Raw genomic sequence first — 27,066 nt, 5'->3', positions numbered from 1 at the left:
AAGAACACACTGAATTGCTTTTCTACTGTTGCCCTGCTGCGTTGCTCACTGACTCTGTCTTACCAAGGCTCTGTAGGGCTGCCAGGTGAAACCGCCATCCCTATTAACCATTATTTTTTGCCGGCCTACTGCCTACTTCCTGGGTTAAAAGAAGGGCTGCAACTTTGCCATTAAGGTGGATGAGCTGGCCTGCTGCCTACTCCCTGTCTCTGGACCCCCAAACTGTTCTCCAAGAGCTGTTTGCCTCCCTCTTCCTTAGTCTCTGGAATCTCAGGGACTTCAGAAATTTCCTTAGGCAACCTACAGCCAGCCGGGGACTCATAAGGCCAGCTGCCTGTCTTTGACTGGCCATGTCCGATCACTGAGTGCATTGTTCAATCCCCAGCATGTGCAAGTAGTTTGGAGTGTTGTTTGCATGTGTTGAGCACTTTTTGGTTCCTAAAGAGCAGCGCAGGCTGAGCACTTCGACCGGCCCCGGGTTGCCATAGTCACCAGGATTCCAGACCACTCTGGGCTGAATACTGTGGCCAAGGAGTGCGGTGTGCCCCTACAGCGGCTCACCATTAGTCCCCTCCTGCCTCAGAGGAGCGTGCTGAGCCACTGTGCTCCAATGCCATGTCCCTGTTGGGTGCACAGCTCAAAAAACAAGGATTTCCCCAGTGACCACCCTTCTGCAGCTAGGAGGAAATCCCTTCATGGGGACCGGCTCTCAACAGTTGGATCCTACCTCAGCTGTGCCACGCACTGATGGGCAGCTGCTCCTGCTGTAATCTTCATGCGGGGCCCAAGGATGGGGTCCCCGCAATACTCAACTGTGTATGCATCTGCCCCCATGTCTCCTAAACCTGGGCAGGGGGCATACATTCTTCAGCAGCATTATGAGGCAGTTCCTCAACAGAGGCCGTCGGTTGCCAGTGGAAACCTTCTAAATTTAGGAGGACTTGGATTTACTGCATAACCATTGGTAGGAGCACAGATGCTCCTTTGCCACATGAGGTACTCTTGTTTACTGCCATATTACCCTCACCAGAATTATCGTACCATGTTTAATAGGCATACTTGTGATTCTGCGGCCTACAATCTGCATAATTATGGTATTGCATGTTATAAGAGTGCAGGTGTGCTGAGACATATGTTCTGAAGTGATTTATACATGTGAGGAGCTCTGTCCATTACCTGTTGCATAACCTGCCCTAGAAATTATTATATAATGTTTGTATACCTTACACTGTTCTGGACAGCAGGTGCTATTTTATATGGCTACATGGTACACACAGCAATTAAATCTTCCGATGCTACCTATGAAGATACTAATGTATGCACTGTGATTTCTGATAACTGCCTAGCTGGCCCTTTAATTACTGATTTATACTGTTTCTGGTTTCATATATATATATATATATCTATATATATATATATATATATATATAGATATATATATATATATGTTTATAATATAAGAAGTGTATGTTTATATATAATCCTGTGTGGAGGTTGTTGTGGTGCATCATTGTGTTACTGGCGCAAGGGTGTTGTGCACACACTTTACACATAGTGGTGGTTTCTGCCTGGTTTAAGTGCATACCCTAGCCAATCAGAACCCCATTTCTAACACGTATCACTTGTGAGATTATGAGCAATGCAATGAGGTACATGCTGTGTTTGATTTGTACCCGATAACCAATTAATTTGTTTTTTTATAACCATATTGTGCCTTTATCATATGTTTTAAGGGAAAGTCTGTTTATTTACCTACTTTATTGTCTTCTAAGTACATAACTATCTGTAGCAAAGTATCTTCATTGAATATGTGGAGCATTTAAGGCTATACCTTATCCCAGTCCTCAGTACTTGGGTTTGGCCACGGGTCTTGGCATAAACAAGACTTTGTCCCTCATTATGAGTTTGGCTGAAGCTGCCCACCAAGCTCATTTGCACGGAAGACCGCCAATCCGGTCTTCAGCGCGCCAGCCCGATTAAGTGTTGCCTGCTTGGCCAGCGGGTGGAAACAGCGTTTCTTCCAGCCAGCCCAGTGGGAAACAGGGCCTTAACATTGATGCTGGCTCATAATTGAGTCGGCAGAAATGTGGCGGTGCGTCGGGTATGACATTGCAATTTTCACTGCCCATAATTTGGGTATTGAAAAGTGCAATGGGGCTGCCAATGGGGGTACCTGCACTGCCCTTGCCAGTGCAGGGGCCCCTGGCACCCCCATTCCGCCAACCTTTGCATGGCGGGTTATCCCATGCAATGGCTGATAGAAAAGGGACTAGTAATTCCCAGGGCAGCGCTATTGGCTGGCGATAACCTGGCAGTTCCCACGTTTGGACTGTGTTGGCTCCGCCACGGTCATAATAGGACAGTCCACCCCTTTTGGCAGCGGTCCAAACGCCATTGCGAGTCTGGTGGTCAATGGACTGCTGGACTCATAATGAGGCATTAGTTTGGACACAAAACTATTTTCGTAGCATTTGGTCATGTGCAGTGGGGGAGCACACTAGATTTGGCTTTTAGAAATTCCATTGGCTATTTGTGTGTACATTTTTGTATATAACCTTCAAAATGTAATGTGTGGTTGGGTGGAAGGTCTAGCTTTTAGCCAGCTTTGCAAATAGCCACATATCCTTGGATTTGGCAGCAGATCCTGGCTTTTGAACAGGCCCTAAATCAGGCTCCCATTTGGCCATATCCTTTTCAACTGCCTTCAAGTGTGCACAGTAGAAATTAAGGATATGGCAGTCTTGTGAATATAACTCATTATGAACAACATTCAACCATGAACAGGTAGGGTATGGTGCATACCTCAGCTAAACCCAAGAATAAGGTAGAATTCTCCTGGTTATATGGAAGGTTGAATGATTTGCCATTTTCTGCCTATGGGGCCATAGTATACATATCTAACCTTGTAAAACACATCACCAGCGCATACTCTGGCCAGGGAAATTTCAGATAATGCCACTCATCTTCAGAAAAAGCAGCAAATCGCAATCTTCTGTCTTCCAATGAGAATTAAAAATACCTGATTTCCTTAAATATGTAGCACCTTGCAGAAGCAAGGATTGCTACAGTTCAACTTCGCACATTTTGTGACAGTATTACTTAATTGTTTAGTCATTTGTACACATGTTTACCCTGTCTGAACAAAGGTTTAATCCCATTAGCACCAATTTACCACCCAAATACACCAATAAGCAATAGATAGGTGATCACCAGTCACCCTTTGCAAAGGGCCTTCCACTGTACTTAAATGCTTCAATTTTGCTTTTACCCTTCATATGTTCGAAGAAGAAGGTTACATATCAGGCTACATCTTCTGACAAATAGCTCCTTATTTTTTTAAGTTAAATTGATGTTCACTTTTCTGCCTCTGACTTCAAAGTAAGAGGTTTTTGTAGAGTGAACTAGTTTACTGTGTTACAGGGATACAAATTAACTGTGCACATATTTAAAAATATCTTAGCACCTGGGAAAGCACATTCGAAGCACATTTTTAATTCTGAAATGTAATTTAATTTAATTCTGAAATGAAATTTAATTCTGAAATGTAAGCATCTTAATATGATCAAAATGAACCAAGAGACAATGGCCCTCATTACAGGTTGCTGCTTGCCAAGTTGTAAATGCTGTGCGGCCGCCAATGCGGCCGCACTTCTGCTGTGGCCATTTCAACATCCCCGCCAGCCCAGCGGGGATGCCGGCGGCATCACAGGAGCTGGCTCTAAATGGAGCCGGCGGTGTTGCGGCGGTGTGACGGGTGCAGTTGCACCTGTCGCACTATTCACTGTCTGCTATGCAGACAGTGAAAAGCTCCATGGGGCCGTGGCAGGGGGCCCCGCAACTCCTCTTTTTGCCAGCCTTTTCATGGCAGTTCCTCCCGCCATGAAAAGGCTGGCGGGAGGGGGACTCGTAATCCCCTGGGTGGATTACAACCGCCAGGACCAACGTGGCGGTAAGCCGCCGGTCCCGGCGGTGCGAGCGCTGCGCTTCCGCCACGTTCGTAATACCATAGATTGCACTGCCAGCCTGTTGGCTGTACATCCGTCGGTAATGAGGGCTAATATTTGGTGATGTGAAAATGATAAATAAACTCTGAAATCCAATTTCCACACATTATCATTTGCGTACTCTATAGTTTTATGAGTAAAGTTGTATGTCTATCAAATGGAGTGGGCACTTCCATGAAAAATGTGCATCCTGTAAATGACAATGCACAACAACACCATGCCTCAGTAATATATTTGTGACCCTTTGCTTCAAAACACACCACTGGATACATACTACATACTTGCCACTCTGTTGCTGATTGACTCACTTGCTGCACTTGTTCTTTCTCAATCCCTATGACTTTTGTTATATAACAATAACGGTAGCCCCTCCACTCTGAAAACTGTTACAGCACTACTGAAATCTGAACTCATTCGGCATACGATTTCTCCCACATCGATGAAAACTAATAAAAATTGAACCTTTAAATGATCAAATAACATGGCTGCAAAATTCAGTTAGAAACGTTGAGGGGTGATTCATAGTTTACTAAGTACTCTACATTTAGAGGTTTCCGTCTTAAAACCTCAGTGAGAACATAATATTCCCCTAATTTTCAACCTGCCAGTCTTCCTTTCCATTGTTATATAGCTCCCCAAATCAGAGCTACCTCTGGAGTCTAATATCAACACACTCAACAAGATAGCCACATTTAAATCTAACTGCCTGGATGACTGTTACCTGATCAAGATTTAGAGGTAAAATGCCTTCTATTTGTTCCCTCATTTAAACATTTTCGCACCAAGTCAAATTTGCCTTAGCTGATCAAACAAACTCTGCGATCCTTTTGTTTTTAACAACTTCGACTTCTAAGAAAAACATCTCTTTTTCTCTCTGCCACTCTTCATTATACCTTATCCTCTCTGTTTATTTCCTCAGGACTTCGCCAACGTTTTCTTCTTGCCTCACTTGTGGAAACACTTCCAAGAATCTAAAGCTGCACCATGTGGGATAGTTGGTTACCAGAAGCGACTAGATAGACTTCGTTTTAGAGGCATTCAGGAAATTGCGTTGGCTACCTAGACAAAACTGTTGTCTCTTCCATCCCTGCTTCAACCTGTCTAGGCCTTTCTATAACCCCTCTCATCTCTTTCATTCCGAGGTCAAACATCTTATAATTGCCCCTACTTTAAGCATTCTCGTAGCGGCTTTTCTGTTTTTCTCCCTGACATCATAAAACACAATGCGTATTAGCACTAGGCTAATTAAAAACCGTCTTTCTTCCAGAAAAGTGGCTAACGCACATCACTTTTGGTAGCTAGACTTTAGTTTTTAACAACCCCTCTTTCTGGTGTTAGCGCTGGTGAATGTGCTCCTTATAAGTTCACAGTTAGTTTGCTTTCATACACAAGAAGCATTTTAAGCACAAGGTAAGCAAAAGATTATCCATGCCAAGACAGAAAATGACTAAGGCCCTCATTATGACGTTGGCAGGCGGCCAATGTCATTCCGCCCTCAGGCCACTTGGGTGACCTGAACCCCGCTGACCCTAATTTGAGCTCCCCGCTGGCGGAAACAGTGTTTCTGCCCGTGAGCCCAGCGAGGAATAGGGCCTTAACATTGCAGCTGGCTCTTGTTGGAGCCGGCTGCAATGTGGTGGTGCGGCGGGTTTGCAAAAGACTGATTGTCAGGTTAAAGTGGGTATAGAGTCTCCCCATTGCTTACCATTGGTTGACTTTAGTGTCACACTGATTTGTTTGCTTGTGTGGGCTTTCCTTCCTCTTCTGTTTGTCCCCACCTTGGGCCATTGGTGTAATACTTGTGTACTTGCACTGAATACTTTTCAGGCACTACTTTTTTTCAATTTTTGGTTAAGTACTCCTTGAGTGTATTGTAGTTTGGACTCTTGCTCTGGGCAAGACTGCTGGTTAAAGGATGACAGTACTTTTGTTTGTAGACGACTACGCCTTTCCTACAACAAGTCGCAACTGTTATCCCAACCTTACCGGCTCACTAGCAGCACCTCACCAGAAACACAATAGTAAAAGGTGATTTGTGGCAGCCTGTACGCATGGACTCAAGAATAAGACATCTCAGGGAGTGTCGTGGTTAAACGGAGATTACCCCTTTCTCACAGATATATCATGTCTCATACAAACACAGGCAATGACAAAGATGCAGTAAAGTTTCAATAGTTTTTATTTAACATAACTGCAATTTGCGATAAGTTGCATGGGCTGCAATGATTAGGATAATGAATAATGCAAGAAACAGAATTGTGAAGACGAGAGTAATTGTTACAAAGACTCCCACCATCTTGTAATGCATAGAAGAGACATACGAGATATAATATGCCCTAATACCCTAATGTGAAAGGCCTAACCTCCTACCTAAAGGAGAGCTGGGTTTGCTAAACCTAATCTGCCAATGCCATGTCAATGAGAGGAGCCCCCAACCCTCGTTACCTTGGAATGAGGTCTCTATCTAACACTCTGCAGGGACACGAAGACTGGGTCAGCGTCAAGATGACTGCAGCATCGATATCAGCAATGGTGGCGATGCCCTCTGGTCGGAATCCCTCTGATTATCTGGCTAAAGTGCAATATATTTATACAGATCTACAAGGACCCCTGACGTAGGTGTGTTCCCAAACAATAGATAATAGACATGCTTGGGACGGCAATTAATATAAACAATCCCTCGAAAGTATAGAGAGGGAAAATCCCTAAGTGTGAACACCTACTGTTTGTTTGTCTTTGTTGCTTGATCTTGACGCCTTAGCGCGATGACACTGATAATGTAACTCATAACAAAGGCCTAACTATAAACAAGGCAGCCATCTTAGAAGAATTAAGTAATTAAATGGACTAAGACAGAGCAAGCTAAGTAGGTTAAAAGTCACTAGGTGACGGGGGCACGAGTCTGCAAGCCAGAGGCTAAGCTAACTCCTGTTATCCCATTAAAAAGAACTAGGATTCACTACAAGTGTGCATGTGTTTTCCTGCTGTCTCCCACATACACGTCTCCCTATCTCTGCCCTCTGTGTTGTCCTCTATTACCTGTGTGTTTATCGCCACCCTATCCATATTGTGTTCACCTTCGTGTACTTCTCCCCCTTGCACATGATTCTACCCCATTTCCATGTTGCTCTCTGCCCCGAACTCCTCACCCTTGTGTTTCATGTTGACTTCTTTTGTCTGTGTCATGTACATCTCTCCCATCCTTTGTGCTGCTTCTGCTTCCCTATCCTCAGTATTGCTTCCCCCAGCAAAGCCCTCTATGTTGCTTACCCACATCCTTCATGTGGCTTTTCTTTGTTCATGTCGTATGTTGATTCCCTCCACTCACACCCACAGCATTGCTTCCACCATCCACATTGGAAAAACATGTTTTTGTGCTATTTGCGTGTTTTATCTATTGATCCAGCTTGGAATGAAAAAGTGTCCTTGTCATGTTGTAGGTGCCTGCATGCACCAGGCATGCACTCACAAAACAGCACAGCCACAGAGTCACAGCCCTTTTTTGTTATTTTGCACAGCAGCATTGGGTAGCACTACTAAAAACCATTGTCAACTACATTTGTTATTCCACAAACTAATAGTATTCATCATAGTCACAAAACTGACCTGAGAAAAAATAACTTTATATCGCAAGGAATTCCATGGAACGTGCAAAAAATGCCCACCTTACTTTCATATGTAGTGCATGTATTCATTGAGGACATTCTACCCTTAACGTAGTAGAAGAGTTACGGAATTTAAACAGATCACTAGCAGAAATTGCTCTCACTGCAAACAGGAAAAAAACAGATTGTGTATCCCATCTTATCGACTTCTGGATCTGCGAGAACTGAAAAGCATCATTAACGATTTAACATCTGAGCTCACACTGAGTGAAACTAGAAGGGATTGAGTTTCCCTTCCTCATCGCATCTTACAACCCTTTTTAACCTCACCACTGTGCTAATAAGTAATAAATTGTAATCTCTTTTGCTCATATCCTCACAAAGAAAAGACAGTTCTGCTCAGTAGAAAGTTCACTTTGCAGATATGCATTATAGCACAGAATTAATCATTTTCCATCTCATATGCAACATCCATAGTTTTACAACTATGAATGTTTTGTTCAGTATTTTTATATAGCATGGCCATGACCTGGGGCTTTACAATGCTCTGTAATTAAACGGCATAGTTACAGGTAACAAGCAGATTTATGCATTTTTGTTACATAATACTAAAGTCGTACAACCAAATATGAATATGCAATAACAATAAGTTTGTACAGATTGAATATAAGCCAGTTGGCATTTACGAATAAGCAATGTCAACAAATATCGCCGAATTGTTGAAATCTCTTTGTATGGGGTCGAAAAAAGCAACAGTGGTTTTGCATAGGCGAGTAGAGCTATTAAAGTGTACAGTACAAGAAGAGACCTATGAGGCGGAGGGAAAGTAACTAACACTTGTTGTAGTGAAAAAGATGAGGATTGAGGAGATTAATAAAAGAAAGAAAAAATTAAGAGGCACCACAAGATGAAACATTCCGTGTCACAAGGTCTTTTCGTGTGAAAATATAATTCGTTTATTAAGTCACTGATGTCAGTTGCGTTTCTGTATAACAATTCGGAGCTATTTTGCTGAAATGATCAAACTGAGTACCTTTCATAATGATTTTATATCAATTCCCCAAACCGCGCACTGATCTTCTTTCTATTAGGTCATATTCCAGTTCTGTGGCTGAGTTAATAAAGGAGAGTGTCGAGCTTCTGTAGTACGATCAGATTTTACTAAACAATCACCAGAACCACTCTTTCTGATCTTTAATTGTTTTCATATATGCATACCATGGTTTCAACTTTAAAACTAGATATAAAGTTTGGTATTTTTGTAATATTTCTATCATCCGAATACGTCAATCTCAGAAAGCAGTCCTCAATCTAACACCATTAAATCTTGTAATCTGGACTTTGAGTTAATAAAAGGGATGAATGCATACTTTAGAAAACTGGAGCTTCCTTTTGAAAAAAATACTGGAATGTATTATACTGGATTTTTTTTTAAAGTAACATGGACATTCACAAACTATTTTTTTAATTCATTTTAACAAATATATCAAACAAGAGATTATCGTCAAAACACATTTGAGATGCACGCACATTTTTGAACCTGCTGCAATACAATGTGTAATCATTTAATACCACATTTAAGTAAATATAAAGTGTACAGTGACAGACTTGGAACTTTATCATGCCAAAAAAATTGGAAAGGCATACTTTCTAATTTTCTAAAACAATTGTGATATAATATGTATAGGGCTGAAAAAAACCGTTGATTTACCCTTTTTGACACAGGAATACAAATACATTTATTTATAAATATTAAAAAATAAAAGGTATCATGTAGGATCATCACTGTATACCTACGTATTATCTCTAGTAAAACTTTAAAGTATTAACAATCAGTGTATCATTCTTTAACTGATTTATTTTACATCCATCGGTGTCTTGAAAGGAGTTAATTTTCAATGCATTATTTAAATAAATCCGATCTGATTGAAAATCAAAATAATGCCATTGATATATATTTTCAGTTTTGACATGTGTTTTAGGAATGGACAATTAATCAGCGATTCATGAAGAGCTATGACTGAGGACTACAATTTAAAGCCCTGTCTAGTCCCACAACTTAGATTTATAGATCCACTTAGTACTGAAAGGAAGATTATGTTTGCCTAGGCACCCTTATACAGATTGTGCATTGATCTCATGAGCTGCTTAGGAAACCTAAATGTACTCAGGGGCATATTTATACTTTTTGGTTCAAAACTGCACTAACGCAGTTTTGCATCAAAAGGTTTTGCACCGGCTTGCACCATTCTTGAGCGCCAGCCGAGCACCATATTTATGGAATGGTGCAAGCCGGCACGAAGGGTAGGCTAGCATGAAAAAAATGATGTTAGCCGGGTGGGGGTGGCAGTGTGGGAGAAGGGGTTTTTGCACCAAACAATTATGTTAGGCAGGTTAAAGTAAAAAAAAAAAAATGACTCTAACCAGCCTAGCATCATTTTCTGATGCCAAACCATCCATACCACATGACTCCTGTCTTAGAAGAGACAGGAGTCATGCCCACCACCCAAATGGCCAGCGCAGGGGACCAGGTCACCTGGGCACTGCCATTGCACCCAGTTCCATGTAGGGGGGCATATTTCAGGGCTCCCAATGGCACTTAAAAAAAAATACTTACCCGTTCTTACCTATACTTAACTGGGATGGGGTCCCCCATTCTCTGCTGTCCCTCTGGTGTGGGTGGGGGTGTCCCTGGGGCCTGTGGAGGGCACCTGTGGACTTATTCCATGGTGTTCCAACATGGGAATAGGCTCACAGGTTCCCTAATGCCCAGTTTGTTTTCAGAGGGGAAATTATTTATAGCAGAAATTTTGAGAATTTTAACTACACTTGAATTTCCTTCTAAAATTCCCCACTGCTAATCTGCAAAAGTCCACTGAACATGGGGATAAAACCCCTGTGGATCGGAACAAACTATCTGTAGAAAAGGCTAGTGAACTAAAAGATGCAAAAACAAATGCAAAGCTTCACTCCATAGGAAAAAGAAATCCCAGCCCTAGCCTGGGGTTTCTTGGGAGGAATGTTTATGGGAATGGTGAGGGTTTTGGCTGTGGGAAGATTTTGGGTTATAGGGTGTTACGTAGACAGATTGAATAGAGGAAGGAGGTGAAGGAATTGGGTCAACGGGATAATTTGGAGTGGGTGTTGGGACTGGCCTAGGAGTTGGAATAGGATGAGGTGGTGGAATGTGGTCAGAGGTTGTAATGTGTGCAGAAGGAGGAATAGAGGCTTTTTTGACAATGCTGCTTGTGCAATGTGAACATGGGGTGAGGTGCCTGGGGTGAAGGAGGCCCCAGTCCTCTTATGGTCTGGGTGCTGCTTGTTACCTGGGGGGACAGGAGTGAGTGTGGTGCTGGCAGCCAAAGGTGTAGATATAGCAGCCTATGATTTTTCCGCTGCCACCACAAGAGGTCCGCCAGAGTTAGAGGCCTCTAAACCTGATGGTTAAGTGGCCTCCTGATGAGCCCCTTACATTAAATGTTACAGGGACCCTTTAACTCAGCTCCAATAGGTACATCAGTGTCAGTAGCTCCATCTTCTTACTCATAAACTCATAATATCTGTTCTGATGGTCCCCCGAAGTGTGGTCAGCATCTCCCTTCCTTGCTCTGGTGGAAGCTATTCTCACTGCTGATCACCAATGTTAGAAATGGGATTCCTGGTTGGCTAGGGTAAACACTTCAGCCAAGCAGGAACCAACACTCTAGTCAGGACGAGGGGGCTTCACATCCCAGAATAACCACTGCTCACCTCCTTGGTAGCTTGGCACAAGCAGTCAGGCTTATCCCAGAGGCAATGTGTAAAGCGTTTGCACAACACACCTAACACATGTGATACAATAAGTACACCACAGAGGAAACACAAAAACAAGATATATAAGAATAAACTGTATTGCATAAAACATAATTAGACCAAACACAACATGTATCAGTAATATCCTGCTACACAAGCAGTTGTCAGAACATCACACAGTTTACTAGTACTCTGGCAAAGCAAGCAGTATTCATTGAAACATATAGGTTACTTGTATTCTGCAACACAAGCAGTAGGTCATTATCACAAAAAAATGCACTTGTCAGAATAACAGATTATCAGGAGTGCCAAGACATCATCATGAAGGTACATACCATGAAACCTTTCCATAAGGCACATGTCATAATAAATACGTTGTCATGAATGCTCAGAACTCATAATGAATGCATATAAATGAATCATTCCAGGGAGATCCCATAAAAGGGAAACATCTCCCTATAGAATATGTCAAAAAGCATTACACAGTTCGTCCCCGAAAAACACCCTCTGAATGCATACAATGCAAAACCTGAAATATGTTTGCCAGTAGTAGCTAGGAGAAACAGTATAATCCATCGGGGCATAACCTGCATCCTGAGTACAGAAAAACAAATGCAACAGATACCCTGAGGGCTGGAATATCAGGGGAAAGGTAACTGCAATATCCTGGATCACATCCAGCTAGGAGGATGCAGTATAGATGATGAGGGCATAACCTGTCACTGGTAAAGGACATATTGTCCTGAATGCCCCCCAAACATCATTAGGAATGCCACAAAAGGGGAACCTTGCCACCTTGCATCAGCCATCTACAAGGGTTTTTACATGTAGGGCGTCACGCTCCTGTGTTGCGGCTACACTCAGACTTGGTCAGCTGAGGAGCTATTGCGCTCCTTATATACTAAAGGTAGAGGTGATCAGCCATGCTCAGTAGGTATGGGTCCTCTGCTGAGGGTTCCCTCCCATTCTGAGAGTCGCATTGGGAATGTCCCCAGGGTCTCCCATCCCAAACCTGTGGGTGCTGCCACTCACTCCTGCAGCATCTCCTTCCGGCCTTCATGTCCTCCGCAGCTTGGACGGGTGCCTGGGCCCGCAGCTGAAAGCCAGCTAATTTGCTCTGGGTGGCTGCAGCCTCAAGGGAAATCCCAGGCCTGGAGGTGAATTTGCTTCCCATGCAGATGCCTTCTTGTGCTCCGGGGGCACCTTTTAGAGCGTGCTTTAGCGACGCTCAATAAATTACTACTGGTGTCTTTTGTCCTCTTCTTCTGTGCCAGGGTGGTGCATCAGTACAAAGAGGGGGGGGGCAGGCATGCTCCACTAGCATGGCTGTCCTGACCAGAGGGGCAAAGCAGGTGCCCCTCGTGCCGGTCGCACCAGCAAACAACAGCGCATCTTGAGTGCTGCAAAGGCTAGAAACAAAACACTCTGTTCGCGCCTGTGGCAAAGGAGACCAGTGCTCTCCATGAACGGAAGAAGAAAGTGCTCTACATGCTCTCGCTGCCACCACACACAGTGCTTCCCCATGCCAGAACTTGTAGGACCTGAAGCGCCCACCATGCGCTGCAGGAGAATGAAAAAGCGCTCCAGCAGAAGAAAATTATAGAGCTCACCAGGCATTATAACTGCAGGGCCAGTGGCAGCATTTGCATCAGAGGGAATCCCATGCTGGCCCCTGGAAGATCACTGGGGTCTCAAGAGAGGATGAAGGCAGGCCAGCACAAGAGGTTACTGACAGTCCAGTGGCAGTCCTCCTGATGACCTAGCAGGCCATAGGTCAGCATAGCAAGCAGGTTACTCCTCAATGGCGGTTACAGACTCTCCCAGCAGCATTTGGTACAAGCCAACACAGTGTCTAGAAATGTAGGGACAGCCCCCTGTGCTTATACTCTGTTTGCACAGCTTCTACAAAAGGAGGAAGAGGTTCCAACCAGCACTAACCGGTTCCAGGAATGTCCACTCTCTCCTCCAGCACTGGCTCCAGACATCAGTAGGGGGTAAACAAGCCCTTTGTGTGAGGCCAGGCACAGCTTTAACAGATGCAGGTGTGCCCTGCCTCTACCACTCCTTTTACACCTCCACTCTCCCTGTGTACTGGCTATCTGAGAAGTATGCACAAAGCTCAGCAGTCACTCTGCCCCAGACGTGGATTGAAGTCAAGCTGCAAAGCAGCAGAGTCATAAGCAAAGAGATATGCTCACTTTCTAAAAGTGGCATTTCTATGATGGTAATAAAAAATCCACCTACACTAGTAAGCTGCATTTCACACTACCATTACAACCATACCAAACATGCCTACACCACCCCTCATAGATTAGACTATATCACTCAGACATATTTTAGGCCATTTTCAATGCAATCCTATGAGAGAGTCATCACTCACAGTAGTGACAAACCAAATAGGTTGTTTGTCACTACTAGGACAGGCTCACAAGAAGACGCATGTCCTACCTCTTACCCATACAGCACCCTGCCCATAGGGCTAGCTAGGGCCTACCTTAGGGATGACTTGTATAGGAAAAGGAGAGTTCGAGGCCTGGCAAGTAAATTTAGATGCCAGGTCCCTATGGCAGTAAATGGCGCACACAGGCTTTGTGGTGGCAGGCCTGTAAGGCTTCTTCTATGGGTGGCACAAGCTGTGCATTCAGGCCCTCTAGTAGCATTTAATTTACAGGCCCTGGGTATAGGGATACTACTATACAAAGGACTTACAGGTAAATTGAATGTGCCAGTTAGGTGTAAGCCAATCATACCAAGCTTAGAAGGGAGAGAATATGCACTTTATCACTGATCAACAGTGGTAAAGTGCCCAGAGTCCTAGAGTCAACAATAAGGGTCTGACGAAATATGAGGAGGAAGGCAAAAAGTTGGGGGATGACCTTGTAAAAAGGGCCAGGTCCAACATTAGACATAAGCACACATCGGCTATACAGTAAAGAGTGACTTAAAAAAATGTAGACACAGCAATAAAGTCCACAATTTGTAAATTGAATAGTAATATTTTCAAAAAAGGACACACAATGTGATTTCAGAAACAGCCTGACTGAGAACTTGGCAGACCAGATGCTCCCTTACAAATGTCATGGGTATCCCATCTGCAATATTACAAGTGCATTATACTATCCCATCACCTACGTCAGAATCAGACACATATTGTTATCTTGTTTGTTGCTATTCTTATTGACAGCAATGTACAGTGTATGGTGTAGACTCTTAGGGCCTGATTACGAACTTGGAGGGATGATGGATGGATATCCCATCCATCGTATTACAAGTTCCATTAGATCGTTTGGTATTTGTAAAACAGCAGGTGGATATCCGTTATGTTTGTGACGGAGTATCCCATCTACCAAGGTTGTAATCAGGCCCTTAGTCTGTGCAAACATTCATGTTTGTAATTATCAGATATCACACTTTCATGGATCTGACCTCAAACAAAACCAGTGTGTGTGAAAGCCTATGTAACCTTTGGAACAATAATGTTTCATACATTTTCCTAGGCCATGGATGTGCAAAACAAATTCACCCTTAATGACCAAAGGATACTTACCATATAACATATTAGTTTAATAGGACTGTAGTGTCAACACATCATGTTTAATAGAGATCCCATCATGACCAATACTTTCTATGTTCAGCACAGGAGTGTGTGTCTTATGAACCACTTGACAAAGGATTTGGTTTCAGGTTTGATGGAGGGTATATTAGATCAATAAAGTGACAGATATTCCATCTGTAATGGTAAAGACACTATTGCCTATGTAACTTGTAATTCAGCTGATGGGATAACATTCATGTTTGCAATGAGGAAACATATCTTTAACCAATTTCCTAACAATATTTAGGTCCTGGTTTAGAGTTTGGCAGATGAGTTACACATCATAAAAGTGACAGATACTTTTTATGTATGTTTTAAAGTGTAAAGCAGACTGTATGTTTGCAACGTCTGTAATAGATAACCTGTCAGCCAAACTTTAAATCAGATCTTTAGGGGCATATTTATACTCCGTTTGCGCCGGAATTGCGTCGTATTTTTTGACGCAATTTCGACGCAAAACGAACTCCATATTTATACTTTGGCGTTAGACGCGTCTAGCGCCAAAGGCCATGGAGTTAGCGTCATTTTTTAGCGTGGACACCTACTTTGCGTTAATTATATGCAAGGTAGGCGTTCCCGTCTAAAAAATCGACTCCGAGGCATGTGCGTCGGATTTATACTCCCGGGCAAAAATCACGCCCGGGAGTGGGCGGGTAAAAAAAAATGACGTACGGCCGCTTTTGCGCCGTTTTTTAGCGCCTGCAAAAGGCAGGCGTTAAGGGACCTGTGGGCTCTGAAGGAGCCCAGAGGTGCCCTCCCATGCCCCCAGGGACACCCCCTGTCACCCTTGCCCACCCCAGGAGGACACCCAAGGATGGAGGGACCCATCCCAGGGACATTAAGGTAAGTTCAGGTAAGTGTTCTTTTTCATTTTTTTTGTGGCATAGGGGGGCCTGATTTGTGCCCCCCTACATGCCACTATGCCCAATGACCATGCCCAGGGGACATAAGTCCCCTGGGCATGGCCATTGGGCAAGGGGGCATGACTCCTGTCTTTGCTAAGACAGGAGTCATTTCTATGGGGGTTGGGAGTCGAAACAAATTGCGCAAATCGGGTTGAGGCGAAAAAATTGCCTCAACCTGACTTGCCCCATTTCTTGACACCCAAGCTCCATTTTCCCCTACGCCGGCGCTGCCTGGCGTACGTCGTTTTTTTTAACGCACACCAGACGGCGCCGGCGGCTAACGCCGGCTAACGTCATTCAATAAATACGGTGCCCGCATGGCGCTTCAGAATGGCGTTAGTCTTAAAAATCATACTTGTTAAGTATGCTATGCATAGATATGTTATCACACTTATTCATCCCTACATGTTAGGATACAAAGCTAGAGGCAGAAATTTAGTAAAGCATTGTTAATAGAGAGACTACAATTATTGTATTGACACATAGGGGTTAATTTATAGGCTCTTTTTGGTTTACTCAGTGACTAGTATGATGCTTTCACCATCCCCTGACCCAAAACAACTCATATTATAGGGTGCTTGTAATAGGGACATCAGTTTATCTGTCACGTTTGTAGTTCATTTTTGTAACCAGAAAACTGTAAAGAAGGGCCAAGATCAAAGTGTGTGACTTTTTAAAGTGGTCAAATGTACCCACTTGTCACTGGTCCAGCTCCAAATCCAAGTTTGGCTAGGCCAGTACCAGAACAAGCTTCATCATGGGGGTCATAAACAACTCCAGTTGACACTTCTGCTGGGAGGGCCTTCCCAGTTATTTTAAAGCAATGAGGTGGGTCCACTGCCAAAGGACTTCCTAACGTTTGTGGCAGTAGCTGCTGCGATTCCTTAAGATCTCCTGTTGGCACAGTTGTCTATCAATGATCCTCCAGATCTTTTTCTTTTGATGGGGGCTGACTGACAAAGAGCAAAATAAGAAAACAAAATACAAATGCTAATAATTACCATCATGGTAAATGTCACAATTTGTATAACATCATTATGTACATATGATCTCAATTTGACTTAATATATATATATATATATATTGGGTCTGATTTGGGCTTGATTTAGGGTTTGGCAGACAGGTTATTGCATCACAAACATGACAGATAACCTCTATACTGTATTACGCGCCAAGGGGTATAATGCATTCATAATAATGTGATTGGGATACCTGTGATATAATAAGCTGTCCACCTAACACTACCTCAGGGTCTTAGAGCTTGCAGGGTGTGTTATTTTATTAAAAATGTGATGGATATCCCATCTGCCTTATTATAAGTGCATTAAATAGCATAGAACTTGTGAATATGTCTAAATTATATCTATCACATTTGTTGGGCTGAAGGTACCCTTCTATCAAAGTCAAACTCAAGGCCTTCGTGTTTTATGTAGAGAGTACTCCTTCCAAAACACCTAGGAGTATCCTGTCCACAAAAATGAGTGTCATTGTTATCTTTAGAGTCAAGTGCACTATGAAATATTTACTGTCAGCATCCCCTACTGCTAGGTAGTTGAAAAGCTTACTCCCACAGCTAGGCCCCCATGACTCTGATAGTGTCATACTGTAAACCACTGATGACATTCCAAAACCATTCAATGCAAAACATGTTATACTTTGTGACCTCACGTATTTTGTCCAATGATTCCCTCAGATTGTTGTTGCCTTGGTTTACCACTTAGCTTCCACACGGCAAAGGAAGGCCCTGCATGCCCTGGCCAATGTCTGACAGATTATGGCCCTCGTTATGAGGCCCTCATTATGGTAGTAACGCTGCCAGGCTGACGTTGAAGACCACCATATTTTGACCACAGCGGTGATCCCTCCCATATACAGCCAATGGATCGCATGAACCGCCAGTGTGGTCCCGGCCACAGACCACGGTAGTTGCCATCTTCAGCCCAGAGGAACATCATTCACCGGCCACCATATTAAGACATATCAGACCACCAAGATTTCCAAGGCGTGACCACCGCCACGAAAAGTCTGGTAGAAACATATAAAAGGAGACACTCACTTCCAGGGACATAGAGGAGTCCACGGCCGCCATGGAACCTGAACTGGAAGTCCTGCCAATGCTGTACCACGTGATGGGAGTCCAGGAGCAGCGATGTAGTCAAAGACAACAATGGTGAGTACAGCCGCCTTGCATACAAAGGACGGAGGGGAGAGTCACACACCTTCACGCACAACACACACCACACACGGAGAACAATCCGCTGTAAAATACAACATCCATACAGCCATAAGAAAAGAAAGTCAGGACAAATATCTGTGAGGCAACCATTGTATTCAGCCGGGAATTTCGCCCACAACATAACACAACAGGCAAACAAAGGTCCATTGGCCAGTCCACAAGTGTCCATGCCACTACACAGGGCAACATGAGAGGTTCAGCCTCACTTCTGACAGCCAAAGTGACTCCACTGGGCAGGGACATCAATGTTGGAGGCAGGCACCTCAGGGGGCAGGGTGTGGGGGTGAGTGAGGGGGTCTGTACTTGGAAGGGGGTCCTTGAACCTGGATTTGGGTTGGTGTGTGCTCTTGCTTCTCTGTTTGGGGGACAGGGGAGTGGGTCTGGAGCGGGGGATGGGAGGCTGCCTCGTGTCCCAGAATGGAAGCCTTCTTAATAGGGGTGAGACATTGGAAACACTAGGGGGGCCATGGGAGGACTGGGAGCTGGAGGTACTGGACTAGGGGAGCGGGATCTTTCATTTCAGGACAACACGGGGTAGGTCAGGAGGAGGAAAGAGATCAAAGTGGGCAAGGAAAAGTTTCTTACGTACAGTGGGAGACTGCGGAAGGAGGTTTGGGAGTGGAGATAGAGGGAGTGGTCATAGGATTTGTTGGTGTGCTGGACTGGGGGTAGGTGCATGCAAAGTGTGTGTGTGTGTGTGTGAGATGGATGACTATTGAGTGTCAGAGTGTGAGCGTATATGTGTTTTGGGAGGAGGGTGGGAATTTAAGGAGGGAGAAGATACACAGGTCGTGTGCATGTATGTTGGGGTGGTGTCTGCAAGTGAGGTGGGTATGCTGCATGTGGTTTTGATGGTGGTGGGGAGACAGTGGAGGCAGTGGCTGTTGTTGTGTGTGCTTCTGTGTGTTGGCTATGTGTATGCTTGTGGTGTGATCTGCGGTGCTATGCTTGTCTTTGCAAGTCTTGTCTGTTGTTTTGGGTGCATGCTTGTCTGACTGTGTGCTTGGGATGGGTGGGGGAGAGGGTTCTGGGACTGGGTACAGGTAGTTAGAGGGGGCATGGAAGAACCAGGGACACTGGCTGCTGTCAGAGAGGAGGCCAGAGCCTGAAACAATCTCTGTATGGCCGCCACACCACCGTGCATGCCCTCCAGGTAGGCATTGCATTGCTGCATCTGGGATGTCAGCCCCTATACAGTGATGGATCTCAGGGGGTCAATAGCCTCATCAGTAAGGGCTGCGGGCTGCCTGTGGCAGGGGCTGAGGTGCATGGTGGAAGATGATGTAGCCAGGGTGGTCCCCGAGGGGTCAACCACCACCAGGGAGCTCCCATCGGAGGAGGAGTCAGAGTTTGTAGTATCAGCTCCAGTCTTCCCCATGGTTCTACCCTTGCCCTCCAACCCACTGATCTCCTCAGCATCGGTGGGCGCTGCAGCCTGGGTCCCTTGGGATGCAGCTCCCCTATTTGCCGGTGCCCCTGCTCCTTCACCAGATGATGCTAATGCACACAAGGACAGGAAAAGAAAAGAAGGGAGGACAGGGTCAACAACAGAGATAACAGCACATATGGCATACACATCACAATAACTCACTGGTAAATAACACCATGCAGTGACAACCACAATACCACACCATTGCCTGGGAGCAACAGCTGTAAAGAACTCAGGAGAAACTACCATCTGCACACCTATTGTGACTCACTAATCTATGTCTGCCTGTTGACAAAGTCACAGCTACATATACCCCGTCTGCATAACTTGCAATTGCCAGGTCACACCACATAGGCAGGGAACAACAGGGCATCACTCCAACAGTGGTGAGTTAGGATGTAGGCCTTTACTGAAGCAGAAATCCCAGCAAATGACTGATACTAATTGTACATGACACTCACTATAGCAATGCAGACCTATAGTAAAATACCTACAAGGGCATATTGAGGCATACACTGACATGCAAAAACCATGGCAGGCATTAGGAAACAAATGTACACAATAAGTACTCACCACCTTGTGGCTGCTGTGCTGCCCTCAAGCGCCCATCAAACTCTGGGTTGGCTACCACCAGTATGCGGGCCATTAGGGGGGTTAGGGTCTTACGAGCAACCTTTCCTCGTAGGGAGGACTTCCCCAGCTGGGCCTCTGCAGTCTTCTGGGCCCAGTTCACAGGTCCTCCCACCATTTTCTGCAGTGGGTGCTCCTCTGGCTATGGACCTCCCAGGGTCCACACATCCTTACCCTTTCTTCTGATGGGTGCTGACCAGCATAGGAAACACAGACAGAAGGACACCATTACCTACTCACTACATACAGTTACAGCAATGAATACCACATTGATCCCACAATCATCTTACACATCACTCATACGTCTGTGTCCATATTGCTTGCAGCAAACAACACTCCCTAAAGGGCACACTGCATGCACACACATTCATCAACATACAGCCATGTCACATCCAAATTGCCTAAAAGGTGCTCACCTGTGATTAGGAGGCCCATACAACTGTCCATACAGGGGTAGGACCCAATCCACGCGCTTCTCCAGTTCTTCAGATATGAAGGCTGGGGCCCTATCCCCTGTAGCATGGGCTATTGTGGGTTCCAGACACAGGACACAACAGTTCACCCAGTGGAGTTCTTGATAGGGTGAAGTCAGGAGTCAAGTGACATGGGCTCCAGAAAATGGCGGTCACGCCTGCGCAGGTAATCACCGTCACCACCGGTGATCATCATTGGCACCCGTGCTCCATAGCCTTTAATGATAACCAATGAGGAGTTGCACGGCGGTTTAGACCGCCCTCCGCCATCACTTCAAATGCTGGCGGAGTAAGGTCACTTCCACCTGCAGGACAGATGGCTGCCATTTCCTGAGGATTGAAATCAAATTAGTTAAAAAAAACAGCATCAGAGGTACTGATGGTACACACAAGTGAATTCCTACGTGTCAACATATAACATTTGCTGAGAGAATCTGGTTCTTCAAAGAGAGCTCATACCAGTGCACTGCTTGCAGAAGAGTAGTTGGTAAAGCATGTAAAATGTGATGGTAGTTATCATGTCTCACAACTGCGACGGCATCTGTGTAGCAGTATGACAGATTATTGAGAATGTATGGTATCAGAAGTCTGTTTGCATGTAGACTCACCAGAGCAGTTCCCAATCATTGGTTGGCAGAAGTGTATGTGACGTTGTATGCTGCTATCCTTCCTGCTTTCACACACTTATGATGTTTTGTGGGTAAAGATATCAACCACTGCGGAGGAGGAGGCATACACCTGTGTATAGACTTCTAGTTGGCTACACTGGAGGAACACCATATAATACTCCCCTATCATCAGTGAACTGTGTCAACAATTGGAGCCAGATCTCACTCCTGCTCTTTGTAGTACTACTGGTATTCATCCTACAGTATAGGTGCCATCAGTGCTCCACTTCCTAGCCAGTGGATCATTTCAAGTGACAGTGGGCTTGGCTGCAGGTATGTCACAGCCAATGTTTTCTAATGTGCTGAGAATAGTTTTGACAGCCTAGCTGAATCACATGAGCAGCTATATTACATTCCCCCAAATTGATGATTTGCCCACTGTTAAGGCTGCTTTCTATTCAATAGGACACATTCCACATGAAATTGGGGCCATTGATGGGACCCATATTGCTTTGGTCCCTCCCAGGATAAATGAGCAGGTGTTCTGAAATGGAAAGAGTTACCATTTGATAAACGTGCAGGTGGTGTGCCTTGTTGATCAATATATTTCCCACGTTACTGTCAAGTTTGGAAGATCTGTACATGATGCCTACGTTATGAGGAACAGCAGTGTCCCACAGATGATGGCACAACTACAGACGGAGAGAATCTGGCTCATCGGTGAGCATGATGTTTCACACAATGTATGTCACAGTATGTTACCTGGAGTTGTCCTCTGTGCTATTGTACACATGTAATATGAGTTTCTCACTATTTCCAGGTGACTCTGGCTATCCAAACCTATCCTGGCTGTTGACACCAGTGACGAATCTGAGGACAGGGGCAGATAATCAATACAGTGAGGCACATGGATGGACCAGAAGAGTCATTGAAATAACTTTTGGCCTCTAGAAAGCCGGGTTCAGGTGCCTCTATATTTCAGGTGGATCCCTACTCAACTCCCCTGGAAACGTCTGCCAGATAGTAGTGGCCTGCTGCATGCTTTACAATTTGGCCATCAGACGGCATGTGCCATTCCTGCAGGAGGAGGGGAGAGACAGTGCACCTGTGGCACAGGAAACTGAAGACAGTGATAGAGATGGGGAGGAGGAGGAGGAGGAGGAAAAGGATGTGGACAACAGGACACATCTTATACACCACTACTTCCAATGACAGTCAGGTAAGACTGTAGTTCTGTCCATTTCACCATGTCAATGAAGAGCTGTATGGCAGCTATGATGTACCAAGCTCAAATGTGTGTAGTCTATGCCCCGACAGTGTTCCATCTGTGGTAAATCGTGCCAATGGTGTGATGGTTAGGGAAAAGCTGATACCTATGCACTGTCGGCTGTTTAGCAGTTTCAGATACATGGCCATGTCAAACTTTGTCCTCATTCCATACAGTACTTTGCATTTGTTGCTGAGTAGTGTGAGTTTCAATGTGCTTACACGGCTATGTGACTTCATTGTCTCCAACAGTTTGGTCTGGACTCGGTGTACCAGAGGAGGGATTGGCATACTGACAACATAGCATGGAGAAAACCGCGGTGTCTTATTTGCAGCCCTTACATCAGTTGTTTCTTGTCACTACTAGTGTATGGAGTCAATTGTAGTGCAAAATATCAAGTCGATGTGACCAAATGAAATACGACTGTTATGTTACAGAGGCTCATGTTTCTTTTCTTCCCTTTACTGCTCATTTGTATGTGACAAATGGTTTCCCTTTTTATAGATATTGGTGTGATCAGTACAGTGAAATCATGGAATGCCTACAGACTGCTTTCACACAGTTTGGAGGATGGTGACTTGTGGCAAGCACTTACACTGGAAATGTGTACCCCAAGCTGATTGTATATTGGCTGTATTCACACTTTACATTACATTTGCACAGGCTTATAATGGTTAAGACATTGCATAATGACTATATAAAAGCACAAAAACTTCAGTTGTGTTTAAGAGTGTTAACTGAGATTGCCAGTATGAAGGGATAGTGCAATAGAGTGGGGTTACGGTGGACGAAATCTTCAGTGTAGTGGCCCAGTTAATTTTTAGCACTGGTCCAGTATCCATGGAGCCATAGAACAAAGGAGCAGTGGTAGTCCAAAGTGTACAAGGTGTCTCATTGGCATACAAGGGAGACATGTTGGTGAGACTCCCTTCCTAACAGTGTTTTTGGTCTTGGCTACAGTCTCTGGTGGATGTCTGGCTTGCAGGAAATGTTTGTGTGGTGGTTCTTCAGCTGCAGAGGGAGGGGTACTGGTGGTCCGTGAGTCCTGTGGCAGGTCCTCCTGTCCACTAGCTGCGCAGATGTAGTGGGCTGGGCAGTACACTGGCTAGTGGTAGGGACCTACTGGTGTGTTGTGTAGTCATGCATGATGGTAGCCATATCACTGAGCACCCCTGAAATGGAGGCCATGGTGGCATTGTTAGCCTGCAACTGCTGCCTGACCTGCTGGTGGTATTTCCCTGCAGCCTCTGGTTCTCCATCAAGATGAGAAAGTACCTGGCCCATCCTGTCCTGGGATTTCTGGTATGCTCCCAGGACATGTGACAGTACCTCCTGGGCAGTTGGTTCCCTGGGTTGGCCCACCCCTTGGCGCACAGATATCCTACCATTGGCCCTGGCCCCCTGTGCCTGTGTCACCTGGACTGTGTGCCCACGCCCACTGACACCAGGCCCTTCTACGTCTTGTCTGTGAGATGGTTGACTCGGGTCCCTGTACAGGTTGGCACACTGTTGATTGATGTGTCCTGGGGACAGAGGTTTGGAGATGTTGGGTGGCTGCTGGGGTAGTGGAGTCCAATGTGGGGTGCTCTGGGGTGGACTGGGTATTGCCTGTGGTGTCTGATTGACCAGTGGTACCAGGTGGGTCAGGGAGATCTTCCAGATCCAGACATCCAGAGTTGCTGTCATCACTGGGGCCTTCTTCTGGTGGAGGACTGGGTTGACATGGCACATGCTGGCAGCTAACATTGGCCGGGGTACCTCTGGACATGTATGTTATTTGTTAATTTCATTCTCAGATACATATTCAGCATCTATGGGTTGCCCTATAGAATAGGTGTGGTTTTTCCACCTTTGGTTTGTTTATGGTGATGCATGGTGGGATTGGTAATGCTTCATGCTGACCATGCATTACTCAGGTGTGATGACCTTGGAGAGGTGCACTATCAGTGAGTTGAACATGCAGGGGAAAATTGTTGAAGGTGGTTATGGGGGTGGTTCTAGATCTGGGATGGAGTGGGTTGAATGGAGATAGTGTGACGGGGAGACATGCCATGCAGGTGCATGAGGTGATAGGGAAATAATGGTGACCTACCAGTATCCAGCCCTCCAGTAATTCCAGTTAGACCCCCAGAACAGCCAATACTTTTTCCTCCCATGTTGTCAACTGTGGGGGAGGTGGTGCGTGTCCACAGCCAGTCTTCATGACGGCAATGTTGTGCCTGAATGCCATTGCACACACCTTCCCCCATAGGTTTCACCCTTTCCTTATGTCGTCCCTTTTGCGTGGATAGGTTCCGACTGAGTTCACCTTCTTCATGGTACTCCACCATAGCTCCACCTTCGTGGCAATGGAGATTTGCTAGACCTATGCACCAAACAGCTGTGCCTCTACCCTAACGATTTCATCTACCATGACCCACAACTCCTCATCAGTAAAACGGGGGTTCTTTTGTAGCAACTTGCCGATTGTGTAGTGGGTGTGTTGTGTATTGTGTGTGTTGTGCAGAGGATGGATTGTTTGGTGGGGGTGCAGGGTGTGTGAGTATGTGGGATGCTGTGATATACTGATTGAGTGCAGTGGTATGATGTGTGGTGTGTGATGCATGTAGGGTGAATAGGTAGCTGTGGTTTGTGTGCAGTTCTGCCGATATGTGGGCTGGCAATGTGTTGCAGATTTTAGGCTTTTGCAAAGAATTGTAGGTTGTGTGGGGGGTGTTTTATAGTGCTGTTGGTGGGTGTGTACTGTGTGTGTATGTGTATCAGGTGTGGGGTTTTCAATTTGCCCAATGTTGGTTTCTGTTGTTGTGGAGTGTTCAAATCGACCGCGGCGGTCTGCACCACCAATGGGTTGCCGCCATTGAGTGACCGATGTGGTGATTCGTGGTTCATAATTTGGAGGCTGGTTTCTTGTAGGCTTGGTGGTGTAGGTGGTGTGACCGACTATCTCCCGCCTTCATTACCTATGGCGGTGTTGTACTTCTGGCTGCTTTGTGGCAGTTTTGTCTCTGTGGGTCATGATACAGCGGGTGGATTTCCGCCTCTGCAGTGGTCGGTTGGCGGCCATCACCACGGCGGTCTTCTGTAAAGACTGCCAAAGTCATAATGAGGGCCTATATTTTTGGGCAAAATACCTGGATGGTTAAGTTGTGTAGGCCATTTTTTTCAGATTATTGTTTATTGTTCAATCAGTAATGTTCGGGGACTACATTATGATTCAAATCCTCATGTGCTACTGTCAGAAAAATATCATCCAAGTGTCTCAGGCAAATCTGTATCACCCACAGATATTTATGTGTGTGTATTTTTTACCATTGGTTTTGTGAAAGTTGGGTGGTTGTCAAAGGTGCTTTCATATGAATATCCTAAGGTAAACCAAAAGTAAAACAAAATTGACAAAACTCAATTTTGAGAAACACATAGTACAGCAATTAATTTATTTTGCAGATTCTTGTCTGTAAAACACAAATTGGGCGATCATAGGATTTGCAACCCTTTTAATATTGCCAGATGTGACATCTAATGCATCAGAGCTAGAGTGTCTATTCATAATATTATTAATAATAAATTCTACATAACATAAAGTCATATTTGTGTATGTACCGTACCTGACCCTCTGTCTGTCTTTATTGCTGATTTTAGTTGGGGTGTTTGGACAAAATATTGAGTTTCGAATATCAAGATACAGAAATATTCAAAACAAATGTGATACAAAAGTATTGTGATGCAGAAATATTGTTGACCAGACTATCTAGAAATATCTTTTTTTTGTTATCTTTATGTGTTTTAGGGCCAGATTATGAGTTTGATGGTCCAGGGAGTACCATGGTGGCAGCAGCGGACCGACTGCCGTATTACAAATGTTGGCCAAATAGGTCAATGTGTCTGTCGGAGAGCCGACCAACATTGCAACCGCCATCTCAATCATGATGTTGATTCCCGCTGATGAGACCACGGTGGTCAAACCACCACATCTCAACCTGCAGAAACGGAGGGATAGAATGGCAAAACTCACCTGTAGGCAGCCTAACACATCCGGTGCCACCATGGAGCTAATCCTACATGTCGTGCCACTACTTGTGCTGCTCAATGGTGCACAAAATCAACGTAGTCATGGACGCAACCAACGGTAAGTCAAACACCTACCTGTTTCCTCCAGCTACACAGCCATTGATCTGGTATGTGGGCTGAGCTTCATTCCTCAAATATATGTTATGTGCCCCAGTTCAGAGTTGTACACAACGTTTGTCCCAACACAGCCCTATAGAGCCCCTTTGGCCAGGTCACTGGCACTGCACTGCCACACTCTACTTAACTTGATATGTGTGCACATCCCAGTTTCAGGGCTACTGTTCATAACATTGTGTCACCCAACAGCAAATCCACATTAATATCACACCTGCAATATGAAGTGGCACCCTCACACTGTGCACGTCATAGCCTGTTGTGAAAGAACACATACATCTATATAGATTTGTCATTTAACCCAAACACACCTTCCCTGCAAAATCCTTGTAATTGATTC

The sequence above is a fragment of the Pleurodeles waltl genome, chromosome 11 (genome assembly GCF_031143425.1).
Source record: "Pleurodeles waltl isolate 20211129_DDA chromosome 11, aPleWal1.hap1.20221129, whole genome shotgun sequence".
NCBI classification, from domain to species: domain Eukaryota; kingdom Metazoa; phylum Chordata; class Amphibia; order Caudata; family Salamandridae; genus Pleurodeles; species Pleurodeles waltl.
Note: the sequence above shows the minus strand (reverse complement) of the source record.